This window comes from Dromaius novaehollandiae, chromosome 5 (assembly GCF_036370855.1).
Source record: "Dromaius novaehollandiae isolate bDroNov1 chromosome 5, bDroNov1.hap1, whole genome shotgun sequence".
NCBI classification, from domain to species: Eukaryota; Metazoa; Chordata; class Aves; order Casuariiformes; family Dromaiidae; genus Dromaius; species Dromaius novaehollandiae.
In genome coordinates, this window is record NC_088102.1 from 67474943 (window position 1) to 67493724 (window position 18782).

Below are 18782 nucleotides of genomic sequence, written 5' to 3' on the forward strand. Positions count from 1 at the left end.
GCCTTCTGCTCCTGCTCTGCCGTTCGTGGCTATTGTGTCTGTACTAAAGAGACTAGGAATATGCTACAGAGAGACTAATTTTTCTTTGTCCACACCAGTGGAAGAAAGACAACTACTGCAAAGCTTCCTCTGATACCAACCGGAGCTGAACTTACCAGCTAATGATTTTGTTTGTGCCCATGTCAATGGGATTAAAGCTTCTGTCCAAGACTAGGAAAGGACTTTTAAAATACTGAGAACAACTATTAGAATACATTTCCCAGCCTCCAAACTATAGTGAAACACAGGTGCTAAGAAAAAACACTTGCTCCTAACAAGTTAAACTTTCTGCAGACTTCAGAGATGGAGGGATCACGAACAGTGCTTTTATATGAACAAACTTTCTCTTAACAGAGACCAAGTAAAAAATAAATGATAACTAACCATCAACATCATGTGTTCACTCAGCATAACCAGGGTGAAACAGATAGAAAAAAATTAAAAATCAATTTAAATACTATAAATTAAAAGATGCCACAGAAGGTATGCAAATTGCATGCCACAAGGTCTTGTTTTTTGTTTACGAAGAGCATGTTTTCAGCTTGATGGAGAGGCATCACTACAGAGGGAATTTGAGGCATTTTAAACAGCAGAAGCACTCATTAAGAATTCATTTTTAACAGGAAGACTAGAAAAAAAATTAAAATTAATGAGCAAGATGGGGGGGGAAACTTTGAAGATGACAGCTTCTTGCTAAAAAAAGACACACTCGATATTAATCACAAGCAGTTCACACACATGCATTACCCCCAACTCCACTGTCGACATCTCCAGGACTAATTCACAGCTGCTTTGCGTTCACTTTGTGCCAGGCCAGTCGGCAGAGCAGGCAAAACGCGGTGCAGCCCCTCTGCCACTGCGGTGCCAAAAAGGAGGAAGGAGTCGCCCACGGGGCAGAGGACGCGGCATGGGCAGTTTTAAACCTCTGTGCTTTTGTACTGCTGCAGCGGCAACTGCGTGCAGCCTTCGGAAAGGGATACAATGACAGTCTATACCAAAGGCTCAAAGGGACGCCAGCAGTTTCTGGATAGGAAAAGCACAAGTACTTTTGCTGCACCACTATCTTGCATTTTCTCCAAACGAATGAAATTTTTCTGGGACAATTTGTCGCATTAAAACACTATAGCACCTCATAAACCTCTTCATAAATCTGACTGGTTTAGGACCTCGTGATCTAGACATCAGAGCGAGTTTTTCTCAAACATCCTTTCCTCCTCCTTGGTCTTCAAGGAGGAAAAAATCAGGTAGTCTTTTCTTTACACACACACTCCCGCCACACACAAACACACGGTCTCGATTGCTTAGCCACTGGCCAGCGACACGCAAGTCTCAGAAAATTCAATGTTATGCAACCATCAATTTATTCTTCCAGAGCACCAGATGGTAAAATACAGTTTTGATTATTCCTCCGGCAAAAATCACTTATCTTCTTTTGTTTGTTTGTTTTAAACGTACATGTTCCTGAGAACGTGGGGCAACGCTGCTTCAGGCTTGCTATAAAAAGCAGCAACTTCAGAGAGGAGGTCTGGGAAAGACTTTGCTCTCTGGATTTTTTAGTTTAGGTAGAAAAACGGAAGATAACAAACCTGGAAGGGAACCGAACGACCCAAGCTGGACTGATGCTGAGCCGCGTACCGAGGAGGGCAGCCTGAGCAAGGTGAAAAAGCTGGACGAAGAGGAGCAAAGGCACCAAAGAAGAAACTACCAGAGTGAAGCAAGAATACCAGGAGTTGCATGAAGCAGCTTGGGGAAATCTGGATTTGACTTCCATTTCATTTCACACAGAGAACGTGCCAGAAGGCTGCTTCAAGCTAAGCATCTTTTGTATTAATGGGATGTTTTGTCAGTGTGATACTCTTCTGTATTTGCTGATTCCTGTTGTACCCTAGGCGTTGTTTTTTTCTAGCCCTGCAGAGCACCACGCAGAAGGATTTCTCTGCACAGCAGAGACCATCACTCCCGAGGGAGTCTGTCCTCAAAACGATGTCAGAGTCTGGTCCAAAGTGCACTGAAATCAGTGCAAAGACTGTCTCAGAATTTAGTGGGTTGTGGATCAGGCCTGGATAAGACCTGAGGTCTTTCAGAGGAGAACTAAGAAATTTCCATGCTGCGCAGAGACATCTCAGCTGGCTCCAAACAAGCTGCCTAATGAGCCCAAGCTGAGTGCTGCACTGACATGGCTACAGCATTTCCGTCTCTGTATGAGCATGTCCGGAGCTAACTTAGGTGTCTCTGCGTGACCCTGCGTTGCACCACGTAGACATACCCCTAGCGGCTTAGCTGATCTTTCTTTGAAATAGCAGCAGCAGCAGCAACAGAACAGGCAGTTTACAATTAAGTGATTATTTCTTATTAATATTTGTCTCTTTAAGGTCTGGCATCTTCAACAACAATGCATGAAAATGGGTTGAAAAGACTGCATGAAAATTCTCCTTTAGGACTCAGCTGACCCAAATACACAGTTCTCTTGCTCTGAATTCCCCTATATGGCGCAGGAAGACAAACTGCTCGGTTTTCGCTCCCTCTCTCGCCTTTTTTTTTTTTTTTTCTTCTGTAATGCTGCATTGCAGGACCGAATTTTCTGATTATCATGCAGTATCTTATTTTGATAGTCCTGTCCCCACACTAAAATGATGCTGGTACTCTCAGGACAATCAGAAAAGATCCGTTTCCTGTTATGAGGGGCAGATGGCACCTTTCTGCAACGGTGTGCTTAAAAGCATACGTACGGTCAGAAAAGTAGTTGCACTTCAGGGTTCTGCCAACACAACTGTATCAGACAGCAGCACAACACGATGCGACTAAAAAAAGCTGTGACCACAGAAACCCCTGCTGTAGATGCACTCACAGCAGCAGAGCAGAATTTCCCCTGGTCTAGTGTCTCGTTGAAGGTGAGGCTAACCGGCACGGCTGCATCCCCACCAGCAGTGCTGTGCTAGCATTGCGTAAGTATTTTTACAGCACAGTAGGCAGAGCCTTCAAAAAAAGCCTCCTCTTGCTCCCTGCTGTGTATTTGTACGTGATTCTGTTTGGCCAAACGACACAAACAAGATTTTGATACTTTTGTCATCCCTGCAAAATAAACACAGCCTTGCAAAATAAACATAGCCACGGCAGGAGTAACATCTACTCTGGTTCCCGTATCATCAATAAAGCTAATCAACTAACCTTCAGTTGCAGAGCTTTACTTTCGGGTAACTTTATCAAGTGCATGGGTTTGTGACACTAGCCATTAGAAAATTTTCTTCCTCTCTTGCAAGCTTGGACGCATTTGATTTACAAGCCACAGAGAAAAAACAAACAGGGAAACCTAAAATGCCATTAATTTTTATAGTCACATTTAGAAGCAGAGTCATACTGCAAAACTGTCTCTTCTGTCTCCTCGGGAAACCTGCACAAGCATTTAACAACTGCAAGAACGTTCAAGGTCACAGGCTCTTTCAGGAGATGAGCTGCCTTCTAGCTACAGTGCCAAATTCTGTAGAGTCGAGTCTGTGTTGCAGATGAGATGACCAGGAGATCCCTAAATCAAATAGCAGGATCTGTGAGCAACTTACACAAACAGAAGCCGCATTGAGCCCTGTGTCTGAAAAATCACACGCAGCAGGAGAATTGGAATAGGAAAGCTGGCCACAGCTCCGACTCGATGAATCCGTGTATGCCAGCAGCAAGCCTGAAGTAACGAATAGTTGATAATGCTGCAGCCTAGGAGACCTAGCATGCAAACAGAAAACTGGTCCCATTTGCTGGTCACACTAGTTTATCAAGACAGAGAAAAAAAAAAAAAAGAAATGCACTGCACTTTCAGATACTCACGGCAAGTTTGATTGCTGGGATGGGGAAATGCAAAAGGATGAGAAGACTAAGACTCACAGAGCAGAAGGTTCAGAGGCTAAATTGTTCTGTGAAGAAGAAAGTTTAGCCTTCGTCTATGATTAAGTGCTTGATTCTGCAAAGCCGGGCAGGTATCAAAAACTGGTTAATTGAGGGCAAGAGAGAGCTAAAGTACAAAGTGAAAACTGAGCAGTCAAGGGGAGAAAAACAGCTGCCACAGAGTCTGTTTTCCCTTAGGGCTTCTAGTTATCATTTGAAGATGAATATACTTTTTGACTAACCTCTTCTATGGAGCTAAGTCCCTAGAAGTGCTGGGAATCCACTACTGATCCTGTTGCCTAGGACTTTCAGGAGTTGGTAGGTCTGTTATCTGTGTTGTCTCCTTTCAGACTTTGCGGCTGGGCAGCAGTGAAGAAAGCATTATATGCATATATTTACTTATTGCTCGCAGTGGATGGCCAGTAGACAACTCAAAGCAAGTGACAGACTTAACAGGATGTGTGTAACAGCAAAGAGAAATTGAAGGCAGGTTCCTGTTTAAAGAGGGAAGAACGTGCTTTCCTAGGCTTCGCAGCTGCAGACAGCTGAAGGCAAACACCCCTGTGATACAGTAATGGGATCTTTGCCACCCGCAAGGTTCAGTTTTCACCGGGAGCCACATTCCCTCTCCAGAGACTGAAGCTATATAGAGAGCATCACATAAAACGTGCTGGGTAGGTTTTGCATTGCAGTATGTTCTGGGAGTCAAAGCAGCATCCATGCTACCTGCGTACTGCCCTTTCCAAAGGCATCATTTCTCAAGCAAATGTATGAGTTTACAAGCAATTTTTACTAAAACTTATTCCTGTTCTACTCTGGTTTTCTAATTTATGTATTTTCATGACTGCACAAATGTACCAGCAGAGCCATGGGGAGAATTTGATGCTGCGGGAAGAGACTAACTTCACAAACCCATGCGGCCCATGCCTCCCCTTTGGTGCTTCGGGTGAGACGTCAAGATCCCACAGAAACCTCGGCATTTCTTCTTGCATCACTGTGGCACATGCAGAGAGGGAGGTGCCCAGAAGCAAAGAACATTTACTATAATGAATTAGATGGGCAGTCGGCAGTTTAAACTAGCCATTTGAAGTTACTATAATGAGGTCTCAGTTTAATAGTTCCTCTGTTTGCACAGAAATCCCCCCAACCCTCAGGAAATCACTTAAGAATAAAAGGAATAAAAATCAAATCATCTGTTTGAGAAGAAGGATGTTATGGCTTGGAAAATGCACAAAACGGGTGGAGCAAAAACACCCACGGGTGAGTAAAAATTATTTCTCATAGCATCAGGATCAGGGAGACCCTGAGCTTTATCTCAGAGATGGCACAATGTAAAACTCAAGGGCCAAATTCAGTCCTGTAGCAAACAGCTGCACTTCTACTGAATCCAGCTGCAGTAGAGGTCTCTTATGATAACCCAGAGCCTGGGCCAATATGTTTTATACCCATTTGGGGCCACAGAATCCTTGTTTGAAAAATCAATGAATTATTTCTATGATAGCTAGAAGAATTACCTGACATACCACTTCCTCACCAGGCAACAAATACCCGTTCTTAATTGTCTGGCTACAAAACCAATCTAAAAAACTCCCATCTAACATCAACACAGTCTGATGCACATAGCAGCAACCTTGATCTTTCAACTACTATGTCACTAAGCATCCAAAGCTAATTCATTAAAACATATTCTTTGGAAACATGCTTAGTCTATAAAGCCATGAAACACATTCTTAATTTCTACCGGATTTAAGTACAGGCTTTAAGCTTAGGATATCTAAGTACCTGCATATGCATTAAATCTATCAAGACTTAACCTTTCTGAATTCTTCACTTCTGCTCAGATCTCTCAATTTCTCCCATTACATAGTGTGCTGTGGGTCTAGGTATCCCTAGTCCTCATCATAAGAATAACACTAAAACTGTTGATATACATTGGCTAAAATATTGTAACTTTTGAAGTTCACATCTGCATGTGCAAATAAAGGAGCTGATTATTCTGATGGGCTGCTGCAAATTTTTTTTAAATCTTCTTTCTTCCTGCTGTACTAAATTCTGTATTCAGTTATACCGAAAGTAACAGATCAAACCACTAGAAATGATAGCATCTTGTTTAGGGTTAAGAATGCACACAAAATAGACCCTAATTTAAGTTCTACAAGCTTCTGAAAAGACAGACCAGGGCAAATGAACAGCTCTTAAGGCAAATGGGGATATTAAACTCAGCTAAAGGTTGAACCGAGGATTGAGGACACAGTTAACGGAGCTGCCTGAGGGGTTATCACTGTGGTAGCTGAAATAAAGAAGGATGACTGTGAGGTATTCTGAAGAGGTACATAGAGGACTGAGAGTCAAAACGGGAGAAAAAAATGTATTTGCAATAGCACCAGCAATTACAGCAATGGGGAGGAAGAAGTGGAGGATGGTATGAATGGTATTGCTGTACAAACGATGGTATTGCTCTTCAAAAGACAGGTAAAAATAAAAGAAGCGAAAACCAGCATCTCTAACTGGATCTGCACCTAGAAAACAAGTGGAATAGAGAAAGAGAGCTGTAATGAAAGGGACAGCTGGAGAGATGATATCAGAGGATGGAGGTCAAGCCTCTGTGAGAACCAGCAATTTGAGAGAGTGAGAAATGAAAGAGTCAGAAATAGCTAAGATCTGCTTAGAAGTGCAGTGAAGGTATGCCAATACGTTCACTATTTCGTGTATTGTCTGCCAGCTGTTCCTCAAACTATATTTACAGAACTGTATTTATGCTTAAAATCTGATTTACATCTAAACCCTTATTTACAGAAATTCGGTAATTACATCATTCATTCCAGCCCAGTGCATTCATGATCCCACTTTCAGTGTTTTCCCTCCTAGAGATCACTGAGATCTCTATGAATCCAGGCAGGCTCCAAGAAAGCGTTCCTCCTTTGCCTGTTCATGCGTTTGCTCTTTTGTTGGTAATCTAACCACCAAAGAGACATGACCTTTACCGCGAGTTCCTACGGGCTGCTTAAGCCTTACAGAGTCCCCCCAGTGCACTTGCCTTTGAATCGGAGTCCTAAACCATGTTTATGCTGTTGCTGTCGGTGTATGTTTACTTTTACCTGCTGAGACCCCCGTTCTTTGTATCGTATTCTGTTGATCCTTAGTTTTACTCTTCTCACATTGAATTTGTGTGACCTTGGCCCTTATATTCACTGATTGTTTGTTCCTACTGTGGAGCTGCTTTCAGTATTGTCTTCACAGTTCTCCTAGGTCTAAGCTTTTCTTACAACGACTATAGATGTTTTCTTAATTGCTCTAAGTCTTTATTTGATGGCTGACACGAGTTTGTTCATTACTGAATGCAGCAGCCGTGATGCTCAGACAATCTCTTTCATCATGCCCACACTAAGGTTCAGGTTCGACGTTAGGGGAGAAAAAAGCACTGGGAGCGTAATGCAGCCCTGGAACAGGTTGCCCAGAGCAGCTAAGGAATCCCCGTCCCTTCAGGTTTTCAAAGCTAAGCTGAACAAAGCCACGGCTGACCTACCTTAGCAGCAGTCCCTCTTTGAGCGGGAGGATGGCCTGCAATGCTTCACTCCCATCCCCTGTTTATGAATTGTAACAATCTGGTTATGCTAGGTTTCTTCTTCCTTGATATGTCCTCTCTTCTTCGAGTGGTGTGTCATCCGCTACAGGCCCGACATCTGAGAATCCTAATGCTGATTCAGTTTGTACTGGGGATGCGTTTGCAGCCAAACAGATACATAGAGACATTGAACCATTGATACCTGCCAAAAAATGTGACACAGGGTGCCAGGTTGCAGGATGGCTCAATAAACGATGCGCCATCATAGCGCACGAGCAGCAAGGGGCTGCTATCCGTCACTGATCAGGCACTACATCCTCAGCCACTGGGAACAGGTAGTGCTTTCTTCTTCATACTAAGGAAAGCAGTTTTCAGTCAGTGCTTTTACCTAAAAGCGTTCTCACCACTATTGGCCTGCTCAGCCACATGGGATTAAGGGTCCCTTTCCTCTCATAAATGACTGTTTTAAGGTTAACAAGTTCTGTTACTGTTATAGGCAGCATTTAGACATGTTCCTACCTGTTGCTGGACTTCCACATGTCAGTCTCCTTGAAATAAATCTTTTAGTCTATTAGGCTACTAGACAGGGCCCATATGCCCTGTCTCTCACATTGGGAATATGCTGGTACTATAGAGCAACGAAATGCACAATTTGCCCAGAAGACTGCCCCGAACCAGACTCTTCCCTCCTATGCTCTGGACTTCTTTATCCGATTCTTCCGCGCCTGCTAACCCCACAACTTACATCCCAGGAGGAAGTGCGAACGCGGCCCCGGATGACTCTGGGCACAGCTGTGCACTACTCTTCCCTGCGTCCAACAATTTTACCCACTTGTTCTTAAGTAAAGGTTATTAGTTTCTGGATTTGATAAATCAGAGACTGATTTAAGAGGTGGAAAGGAGGATAAAATGAATATGTAATACCTAGAGGATAACGTGCACTCTCTTACCGTGCGTGGGTTTTTCCTTTCCACTTTGAAAGTGCTGCAGTGGACAGTGAGGGACAACAGGAGGTTAACAAAGGACAGAAGGGATTTAGGAAGGAAATTCAGGGACAGCTGAGAGCGAAGAGAGAAAATTCATCAAAGAAAAGAGATAAGAACATTAGACTGAGGGGATTTATTTCTGGGTATTAGGAAGGAAATATAAGAGGAAAAAATCTCTAAAAAGTAACTTTAGTATGAAGTATTTCGCAGCTGGGGGAAATTATTCTGCCTCTATCGATAGCAAGTACTTTCTGCTGGACCATCTCCACACATACAAATCTAGATATACATGCTGCATTTCAGCCCACTGAGCAACACTAAAATCCAGTCCTTTACAAGGATTCATGGTGACAGGCTCCTGCTGGACAACACAACAGGCTTTCAGAGCGCTGTAAGATGTCATCCACTAGCAATTCTTCTGGGAAAACGGTGTGTGTATATCATGACTTTATGGGAACACTGCTTCAGACTCAGTAGGAAAGAGAAACAACTTTTTCCTATTTTTTTGTATGTCTTTTATGGCAGTTTTTGCATAATCTGGTGGTTCTTCCTCATTTTAGATCTTCTAGCCTTGTTTACTTAGTTACATAGAACTGTACAAAAGAGTACAAAAAGCTATCAGGAACCAGAGAAATAAGCTAAAATATAGCTCCCATTAAAAGACAGGGGAATTCCTTATGAACAGACATGAGATAAAGCTAGGTGCTAGTGTCTTGTATAAACAATTTGTTATTTTTTATTTACTTACTGTATTTAGGCCTGCACCTGGGAGATGCAGGTGATAGTTGCAGGAATGTTTCTATCACCTGGAGCAGCAGGAAATGTAAGAGGAAGAAAAACTCCAAATTTGCACTCTGTTGTGTTACTCTTTGCACAACTGACATTTCCCCAACACTTTCCTGCTGGGCGTACAGAACAGGAGATACTTGTTTTTAGAGCCGCAAGCGGTTTAAGAACGTTCCTGCCTCTGGTATATGCCAGGAATGGGAGCAAGAGATCCTGTTTTGTAGGCCAGATCCTTCTTCTTAAGTGCTGACAACTGCTGACAACTGTCCCCTTGCCTTATCGAAACGTTCTAAAACATGACTTTGGGTGGGTTAATTTTAGCAAAATCTGGAGCATCACTCCCAAATTTCCAGAAAGAACGGGCAGCTTTCGCTGCCTGACTTTTCTGAGTTTTCATAGTTTTGAACACTCCCGAAAAAGTCAGCATGCCTTGGGTTTGGCACCCCAGAATTTCTTGCCGCTTTCAGATGTCCTTATTTCACCAGGGGTGACGTATGATAGCATAACAGAGATGTTACTGAGCAATCACTACATACTGAGAGACTGGAACAGATGCAGAAGCTGAAGATTAAACTCAGTTTTTTCTTCCCTATAGACTGTACAGAATTATCTCTATTATCCCTCGCAGCAAAGAGCCATTGCTGCTGCCTCCCAACGCAGCTGCACAGCACACCACAACATATTACACCCTGCGCTTCAGGAACGCCCTGTGCTCTGACAAAGCAGGGTGCTGATTGCTTCTCCCACATCAGAGTAGGATCGACCAGACCACGACGGCAATTTAGTCACTGCATGGCAGCTGGTTTGGTAAGAGCAGAGGATTGAGCTTTCTTAGCACCAACAAGAATTTCTTTGAGTTGCGGGAGAAACACGATTTTCAACGAACCCTCAGAGGTCTCTTCTCTATGGGTGGCGTGTGCATCCACAGGAGGAGAAAGCAAAGAACATATTGCCACGTAAGTATCTTCGTGAACAGACCAGCATGTTCACCAGGGATTCAGCATCACAGGATGGCAGGAGACATAGCAACGCGTTCAAAGCTAACATCTGATAAAAGAGGAAGTGCCCAAATACCTAAAAACCTACCACCGGAGAGAAAGAGAGATCAACTTGTTCTAACAGCAGCCAAGCAAACCAATGGCATATTGTGTCCAGCCCCATCTGACAGCTCTGCAATGAGCCTTCCCAGATTCTCCCTAAATTTGTGCCAACTATTTAACAGCATGCACTGTGAGGATAGACCAAGTGAGGCCTGGAGCACACTTAACAAATGATCAGCAAAACTTCTATGTTGGATAGAAAAATGCAAAACAAACAAAAAGAGCCTCCATTTCCTAACTGACAGCGCAATGCTGGCCCTAAGCTCACAGTCATACTAGTTAAAAATACCTTGAGTGACACATTTTATTTGGGCTGGGAAACTGTTATAAGCTACGGTGGCCAAAGAAATGCTTCTTAACAGAAGAGTGTACTGATGTATGAAACATTGTAGAGTTATTTCAGCAAAAAATTAGGATAAGCTTTGAACATAGTCTTTGTTCAAATGTTCTGCCTGCTATAAACAGAGAGAAACTACACCCCTTAACTGGGATGGATCAGAATATCGATGTTTATGGTGCTTATAATACATCAGAGAAGCAGGGCCAAAAATCTTGAGCCTGATTCTGGTCTCGGTCAATATATTTAAGAATTGATGTCCCACTGCTTTTAGAGCTCTTGCTGATGTAATTCTGGTTCTTTTTCCAGGGGGAAAAAAAAAAAAAGAATAAAAATGCTTCCAGACAAGATTCTGGAATGTGAAATAAAAGCCAGCATATTTCCAATATAAATGTAGTCAGAAGCCTTTTCATCTACAACCCAAAGAGCTTAAGACAAAAAAGAAAATAAACATCAGTCTAAACCACAGTTGGTGCATTACCCTTGGCCCTCAATGAAATTGCCTGCAAAGCACGTGGGTTGCAGTGCTGAGATCCCAGCATCCTCCTCCTCCTCCTCGACTGCTTACAAGCTTCTGTGATGACAGTGAGCAAACACTGGCATGGCAGAACCAAGAAAACAGGATATAATAGTCTCTAAAAAATCAGAACATATCCTGGCACTATGCATGTTCATTCCATCCCAGCACAGAGGGGAAAAAACACTATATGGTTGCTCCATGCTTATAGAAATGGCTCTTAAATGATTGGTCAATATAGCTTTCAGACTATTGACTGCATTTGAGTTCCATTCTGAGTTTTACTTTCAGTCCAGGCAGAAATTGGGTGAGCAAAGCAAGGATAAGTTAGTCCATCATCATGGCAATACTGAAAACTGAGGTAGTGATTAGTGGTGATCATTACAGGCCAGGCTATTTTTCATAAGGAGCTCCATAACTTAAAAAGCTCTCTGTAGTTCAGGTCAAAAATAGGCCCTCTCAACTCTTGCTTCAGGGTTACCAAAACAAAAAAATGAGTAATTCCCCCTGTTTGGGGAGTAGCTTTGTCCACAGAAAGCTCTTCCTGTCTGTAAACGTGCTCAGAGCCATCAATTCTATGTAAGGCTCAAACAAAATCCGTTCTTCCATGGCATCCTTTACTCTCTGCATGCCTGGGATAGGCTTCATCCTGGGCTTCTTCAGACTGATTAACTAACCAGAGAACAGAGCTGGCTGAAAAGCAGGGATTCAGTCTACAAAAAATGTCAATTAAAAGAAGTTTTAGCTTGAGTCAAATCAAAATCCAGTGCATTTTAGCATCTTTCATCAACCTTCAGGGAGGGGGGAAAAAAAAAGCACAGAAAAGTTTTGAATGCAGCACAGAGCCTGCAGCTCCAGCTCGAAAAAGACAATCTCGCCAGTCCTGTGATTCCCACCTGGAGCTAACAGAGACCATGGCTCCAGGTAGCTCTGTTTCCGAGAATATGCAGGCTGGGGGAACGCAAGGCTTTCAGACTCCCAGAAAAAGTGGGCACCCAGCTGGCCAAGGTTCTGGAAGTATTATGGGATCAGGCCAGGGGCCACAAGCTCTGGAAAGCAGTCTCAAGCTTTTCAAGCTCCCCACACCAACTCTACAAGACACAGCTAAGCCTCCCCTGGGGCTGCCTCCGGCCTTTCAATCTCCCAGGGGAACTCCTAGATCATCTCCCTCCCAGGGAACGGAGCAACAAGCCTGACGAGAGCTGAGGATCCCACTGCTTTCCATCACTCTCCTGTGCAGGAACACTTTGTAGATCACATCTCTCTAGCTGGGGAGGTGGGAATGCTCCATCTGCCCCACTGCTGTGGACTCTTGAAGCATGTTCAAAGCCTTCCTCCATCTCAGCTTTGTAGCAAAGGGCTGAGAGGCCTTGGAAGTCCCTGCAGAGGCAGAGCTTCCAGGCTCTCTGCTTATGGAAACAGGAAGCAGGAGGATTCCTAACACCCTGCTACAAATTCAGAGCGAGTTCAAAAGAAACCTACTTTTTGACACATTGGGAGTTCACTGAGCCAAAGTTATTTCAGAGAAAATATTTTAGTGAATCAGCATCTTTCGATAAAAGTGAGTTTTGGAAAAGAAGGAAAAGAATTCCCAGCAGCTTTAGCAGAAAGGCAATCTGAAGGCAAACTACAGTCTATGTCACCCCAAACCTAAGTATGGTGCAATTACAGCGGAAGCAGATGAACAAAAAGGGTTTGCAGAGGCTGATTATTCACAGCCGTTTCACAGGTGGATGAGGACTGGATGGCAGAGCACATTTAGACATGTCATCTCTCGGAGCAGTTATTTGTCCATCCAGGCATTATGGACATGATCGAGTGAAATGAACGGAAAAGATTTGTTGACTTCAACTAGTTTTAGATTGGGTTCATGAAGGACACTTACTGCTGTATGAACAAGGCAGTGCACAAGGATGGTAGGCTGTGTGCGTCTATGTGTTTGCACACACAGGGCTGTGGGTAGAATATGTTTGGTATAATAGAGATTGGAGCCAGGCAGTTGTAATACAAGTCTCTGGAATTAAAAGCAGGTTAAAAAAAAATAGGTCCAATTATTTCTATAGTTTGCCCAAATGCCCCAATTGGTCACACAAGCTTTAGAAAGCAAAAGGCACTGTGCACACTTGACAGGTTTGTTCTTCTGACAGGTACATCATGTGCTCATGATTCTTGTTTAATTTCCTTCTTTAAGAATACCTCAAACTGTGCTACTTGTGAGTGTGGTGGAAAGCGGAGGTGGAGAACGATTCTTCTCTGAAGGAAAATACAATTATCCGACTTCTTTAACTGCTCAAACAGATGACAAGTGAACAGGCTTTCAATGCTCCCCACCAGCTCTGGATTAAAACAAAACACTCTGCATTATACATTCAGTAACAGATCCCTAGTCCCAAACTCCCTATAGCAGAAGGGAGCCAGGGAAAATAAGCCCCTTTTATTTCCCCATGTTTTTCATAGAGCAAGGTGCTTTTTTGTCTCTTTGAACTCAGAAGACAGACTCTCACACATGAAGCTGTGCTGTGCTAAACGGGTTGCTCATGGAATACAAACTAGGGTCACGGGGCGGGGGGGCGAGTGTGTTTGTGCCCTTGCATCCTTTTAGGAGTCAAACACTGTCAAACATACACACGGACATGCACATGCTTCTAATCTGCTCTCCTCCAGTGCTAAAAGCAGACAAGCATGTGGTAATTCTCCAGGTTAAAGATAAACCCAAACGAGGATGAGTATGGGTGTTTATAACAAGCCTGTGCAGTGAACGTGCAAGGCTGATCCACGCAGTGTGAACATACTTGTCTGCATGCTGCAACTTGCACGTTCAGCAGCAGGGAAAAATATGAATACGAGAGTATGTGTTTTGGGGATATTTAGTTTCTTTTACCATGTCATCATTTTTTCACCATGAATATAAGGACATCTGGAATATTCTCCTCTTGCAGAAATAAGACAATCAATCAGAAGAATAATAGATGAGTACCAGCAGGACAGCAGTGTTCCTTAATCAGGGAGTCCTGGCAAGTTTGGTGAGTGTTTTAAAACCTTTTCTTTGGGACTTCTGTTTAATAAATGGAAAGAATTTTCCACCTGTTTGCTATTTTTAATATGCCTATCTCCAATATCTTGTATTTAGATGAATCTAGGATATTGGCACACATTTCAGTGGTGAAATCATATGGTCTCGTTTCTTTGTTCATTTGCATCTACTGGCAGGGGTATTCAGAAGGATTCAGCAGCAGCTTAACAACATTTCCACTGCAATCGATAGTCAAACTCCTAAATATGGCAGCTGGAAAAAAATTAGGCTACTGTTGAATACATTAAAAAACATTCCAAGCTGGTCAAATTCAGGTTCGGTGTCAGCGAGTATGACTTCCCTAACTTCAGGGGAAGCGACCTTTTTATGATCAAAGCTGAATTTGGAGTTACATTATTCAGCCCGTTTCTAACTCTATCTCCGATTTAGCTTCTCCCTGCAGTTGTTCTTACTGTCTGCTAATGATTCCAGTAGATCAGGCCTCCACTCAGCAGCCGAGAACAGCTAGGTCAGCCAATGTCACAGTCCTAAAGTTTGCCTGAGAAGTCTGAAAGCGAGGTATTCCGACGAGAAGAAAGACGCTGCGCTCTGAATTCCCTTCCTTACCTTAGCTTGAGGGAGCTTCAGCAGACACACTGCACAGGCCCCTCTCTTTATGCTCCAGGCAGAAATAAGTGACTTTTTACAGATTTCAAGTGTGTGATTAGAAATTCATAGATTAACAGATTTTAAGGCCAGAGAGGCTGTTGCATTAATCTAGCCAGAGCTAACACACAGGCCGGATCACAGAACCTTCTTCAATTACTTCCTGCTACAAGTGCAGCAGCGGGAGCTGAGCTAGAACCCAGGTTTTGGAAAACCGCACAGCAGTTTAACATAAAGCTTAATATTCTTCCAGGAGAAAGAAGTCACCACAACCCTGGGCAATTTGTTCCAATGAGTAACTTCACCCAGGGGTCAAACGGCCATATTATTTCTACTTTTAACCTGTCTACCTATAGCTTTCGATTACTAGTTTCCAATATGCTTTTTGTCTCCAAGACTGCAATATCCTCTATTATCAAATGCCCACCCTCCTCATCAGTATTTACAGACCATGATTAAGTCATCTCTTAACCTCCTCTTGGATAAACTAGGAAGATGCAGTCCCCTGAGTCTCTCATAAAACACGAGTTCTGAGTGTTTACTTATTCTCTCAGATCTGTTCCGAACTGCCCTCCGTTTTATAACATTTTTTCTTGAAGAACGGACACCCAAACAAAACATGCCACATTTCAGCAGTTTTTGCAGAGAAACAATGACAGTTACTGCATGACTTTCCATATCAAAAGGGGAAAAGCCACGGAAAAAAAGGAAGAAATCACAGAGTGGGGGAGAAAAGAAGGATGACAGGCGCTAAAAGAACTGAAAGAAAATGGTGCAGAAAGGAGAGAAGCAAAGTAGGATAAGGTAGCAAAGAAAGTAGTAGCTATAAAAATATGAGCTCAGGAAGAAATGAGGTGATGAACAGACCATGCAAATAGTACCTAATTGCTTGTATGCTTCCACAGATTATCTTGGCTGCTCCAAGAGGCCAACATACCATCCTGCTACCCATCTCTCCACCCAGTTATTTCAGGCAATCACTGATCTCTTTGGCGCTGATGGCTGAATGATCCTTCCTGCTTAAGACCACATACTACACCTTTGCAGAGTTTTTTGGAAGAACAGCTCATTATCACCACAAGGCATTAAAACACCCCCCCCCACACAACCAAACCAACAACCCATGTTTCAAGTGAGCACCAGAAGAGAAAATGGAAGGGACTGAGTCCCTTCCCATCCCCCAGCCTGGAAATACCTGCCTTGTTGGAGCCAGCACGGGAGGACGCGGTCAGAACAAACAAAAGGCGCACACACACAAAGCACACATATGGAGCTCCGGGCCCCAGTCATCAAGCGCGGGACATCTGTGTCTTTCTCAGGATGTCTGCATGTTCAAATAATTAGTCCGAGGCCAGCTGTCCCCTTCTCGCTCTTCACCCTTTATGCTCCCATTGCTTCTGCTACCACTGCCTTTCCAAAGAATATTTTGTCTGACAGGTCACCAAAAGAGGAGCTTTTTCTTTGTTTATTCCTAGGAGGGAGGGAGTGAAAGGGGGCTGATGAGGGGCTAAAGAGGAAAGTACTCTTCTGAGCAAGTCTGATGAGACTCCCCAGCTCTTCTAAACAAGTATTTGATGCATCAGAGGAAAGATTACCTTTAACTCTAAATTCTGAAGTCATAAACTCCAAACTCTCCTGTTGGTACTGAAAATTCAGCCATCAGTTATGAGCCTGCATTTTCAGGAACTTTTACTGCTTCATGGACACATTCAGCTCTTATATTCTGGGCCTAATTTCCCTCTCTCCTAAAGTGGTGATGCAGAAGTAATTCAGTGAAATTAGTGAACCCTATTTCCATCTCGAGAAACTCCCTATAATCTACTCGGTTAAGAGGCCTTTTTCCTGATCTGCACTACAGCCAGCAGAAGGTAGCTTGGGCAGACAGTCTCTGTGTCAGTGGAGTTTACCAACAAAGCAATTGAAGAAAAACGGACAAAATATTTACCAGTTGTGTGAAAATAGGCGTGAGAAGAGAACCAGGACCCCTGTTCTCATCTAAAAAATTACACTTGTAGCTTTGCCCCAAAAGCCACACTCCTAAACAGCACCAAGGTGGAGGTGGGAGAGGAACGGTGCTCCCCAGCCCGTGTTTAACAGCTAAGGGCACGGCAAGCTGAAAGGCTCACACGTGCGTTCAGCAACCCCGTCCTCGGGTAGGGCAGCAAGCGCTTGGACGCTACGGCTCCCGCAGCTTGCGCTGCATCGCGCCTGCCTGTGCATCATCTCCATAGCAGCAGTTCTGTTAATTGAGACCAGCTGCTTCAGTTCCAAATTCTTCTCTCCAGAAATATTGATACTATTACGTTATGATTAGAAAGCACTTCACCAAATGCTTCTCAATTCCGCACAGCTCAGATGAAGAGCAGCTGCAGAAAGAAGGGACAGTTCCCTGAATGCACAAAATCAAACAAATGCTCCCTGCAAAAACACTGGAGAAATGAAGGCTGCAAGAAGCAAGTCAAAATAGAAACGGGAAGGCAGGAGAGAGCAGCTTGCTGTACGTGCCTGTGCCTGTCATTTTAGATGCTGAAAGGACTGCGAGCAGACTTCTTCCTTATGCTCTAGGATAAATGGCCAGAGCACTGCAGTTTTACAGCTTCATGCAGCAGGTGTGAGTATTTGTCAGATCCAGTTTTTCTGTCCAAGGATGGATTAAAGCAAGATCCATCAATCGTGGCCTGGCTTGGGAGAGTGGCTGTGGACTTGAAACATTTGGCTGCAGGGATCGTTCTGCAGGGCCCACTGGCAAAGAGAGCCACTGCAACCGATAAGCCAGTGGGGAGATTTGCAAAGGAGGAATGCCACCACACCGCCACGATTTGGCTTCACTGTTGGCTATTTCCCTGTGGCTGCCGAATCCACCCAGCAGGCTGTCAGCTGGCTGCTTGGCAATGGCCACACTGGGATTGCTGAAAGCTGCGAGCATTTTCCCCCTTCAGCCAGGCTAGATTAAGCTGGCTAATAGTACTGTGAATTCCAAATTCACTTACAAATCTCAAAGCCTGCCTCTGACCATAGGACACAGGGTATTCCTGAAAAGACATCTGGTTACTGAGTTTATGCAAGAACTAACTACTCCAATTCCATATGTTGTTCCTGAGCACAGACTCCTTGAAAGAGAAAATCCTACAGGAGATGGCCTGGAAACAAGAATCCGACAAAACGCACCGTTCCCTTCCGAGAGGATGTTGTAGGATGCTACAGAAAATGTGGCCCTCTTCAGCACCTGGCTGTGTAAACAGGGCCTAACCCGCTGTTTCATTACTCAGATTTTATACTACAATTGGAATAATGCAAAAAAACTAGGCAGAGAGATTGGTTTGCTATGCTAAGTGATTTGCCTCCTACTCTGAAAATCAATGAGGTACATAAAATGTTTTATACAAGATACCAGACACTGACAGTGTTTCTCAGCTAGCATAATGCTCATGTTTTTTTAAAAAATATTCCTAGTATGTTACTCTTGAAAATATTCACTGTTTAACGCCTCATTCAGGTTTTGCCATTTACATGCTTTGTTTGCTTTTGCTGTGTTCTGCTCATCTGGTGAATCGTCCTTTAAGTTGCAGTTTTCTTGCCTATTTTGCTTTCTAATTTCCGAGCATTACCAGAAGACTGTTCGAATTCACAGTACTGCAGGGGAGCAAATATTTCACTGAAATTCCAGAAAGGCAAGTTTGAAAAATATTACAATTGAATATAAACTTTAAGAATCCTTCCTTGAAAAGTAAACTTAGGCCGTGTGCCTAACGTTCACTGACCTCATATTCCTTTAATCTCCATTTTCCTTCTGCTCCTAGTAAGGTTTCTGCACTTACTTGTGCTGGAAAACAGCTGACACATACAAGTGCACATAAAAAAGGACAGCATAAACTGGTATGTTATATGTGCTCATACCGA

The 18782-nt window shown here is 43.4% G+C and overlaps 1 protein-coding gene across 1 annotated transcript in view; it reads right to left on the reverse strand.

Moving 5' to 3' along the window:
* Positions 1 to 18782, reverse strand: part of BRSK2 (BR serine/threonine kinase 2) — a 313443-nt gene that overhangs the window by 141037 nt on the left and 153624 nt on the right.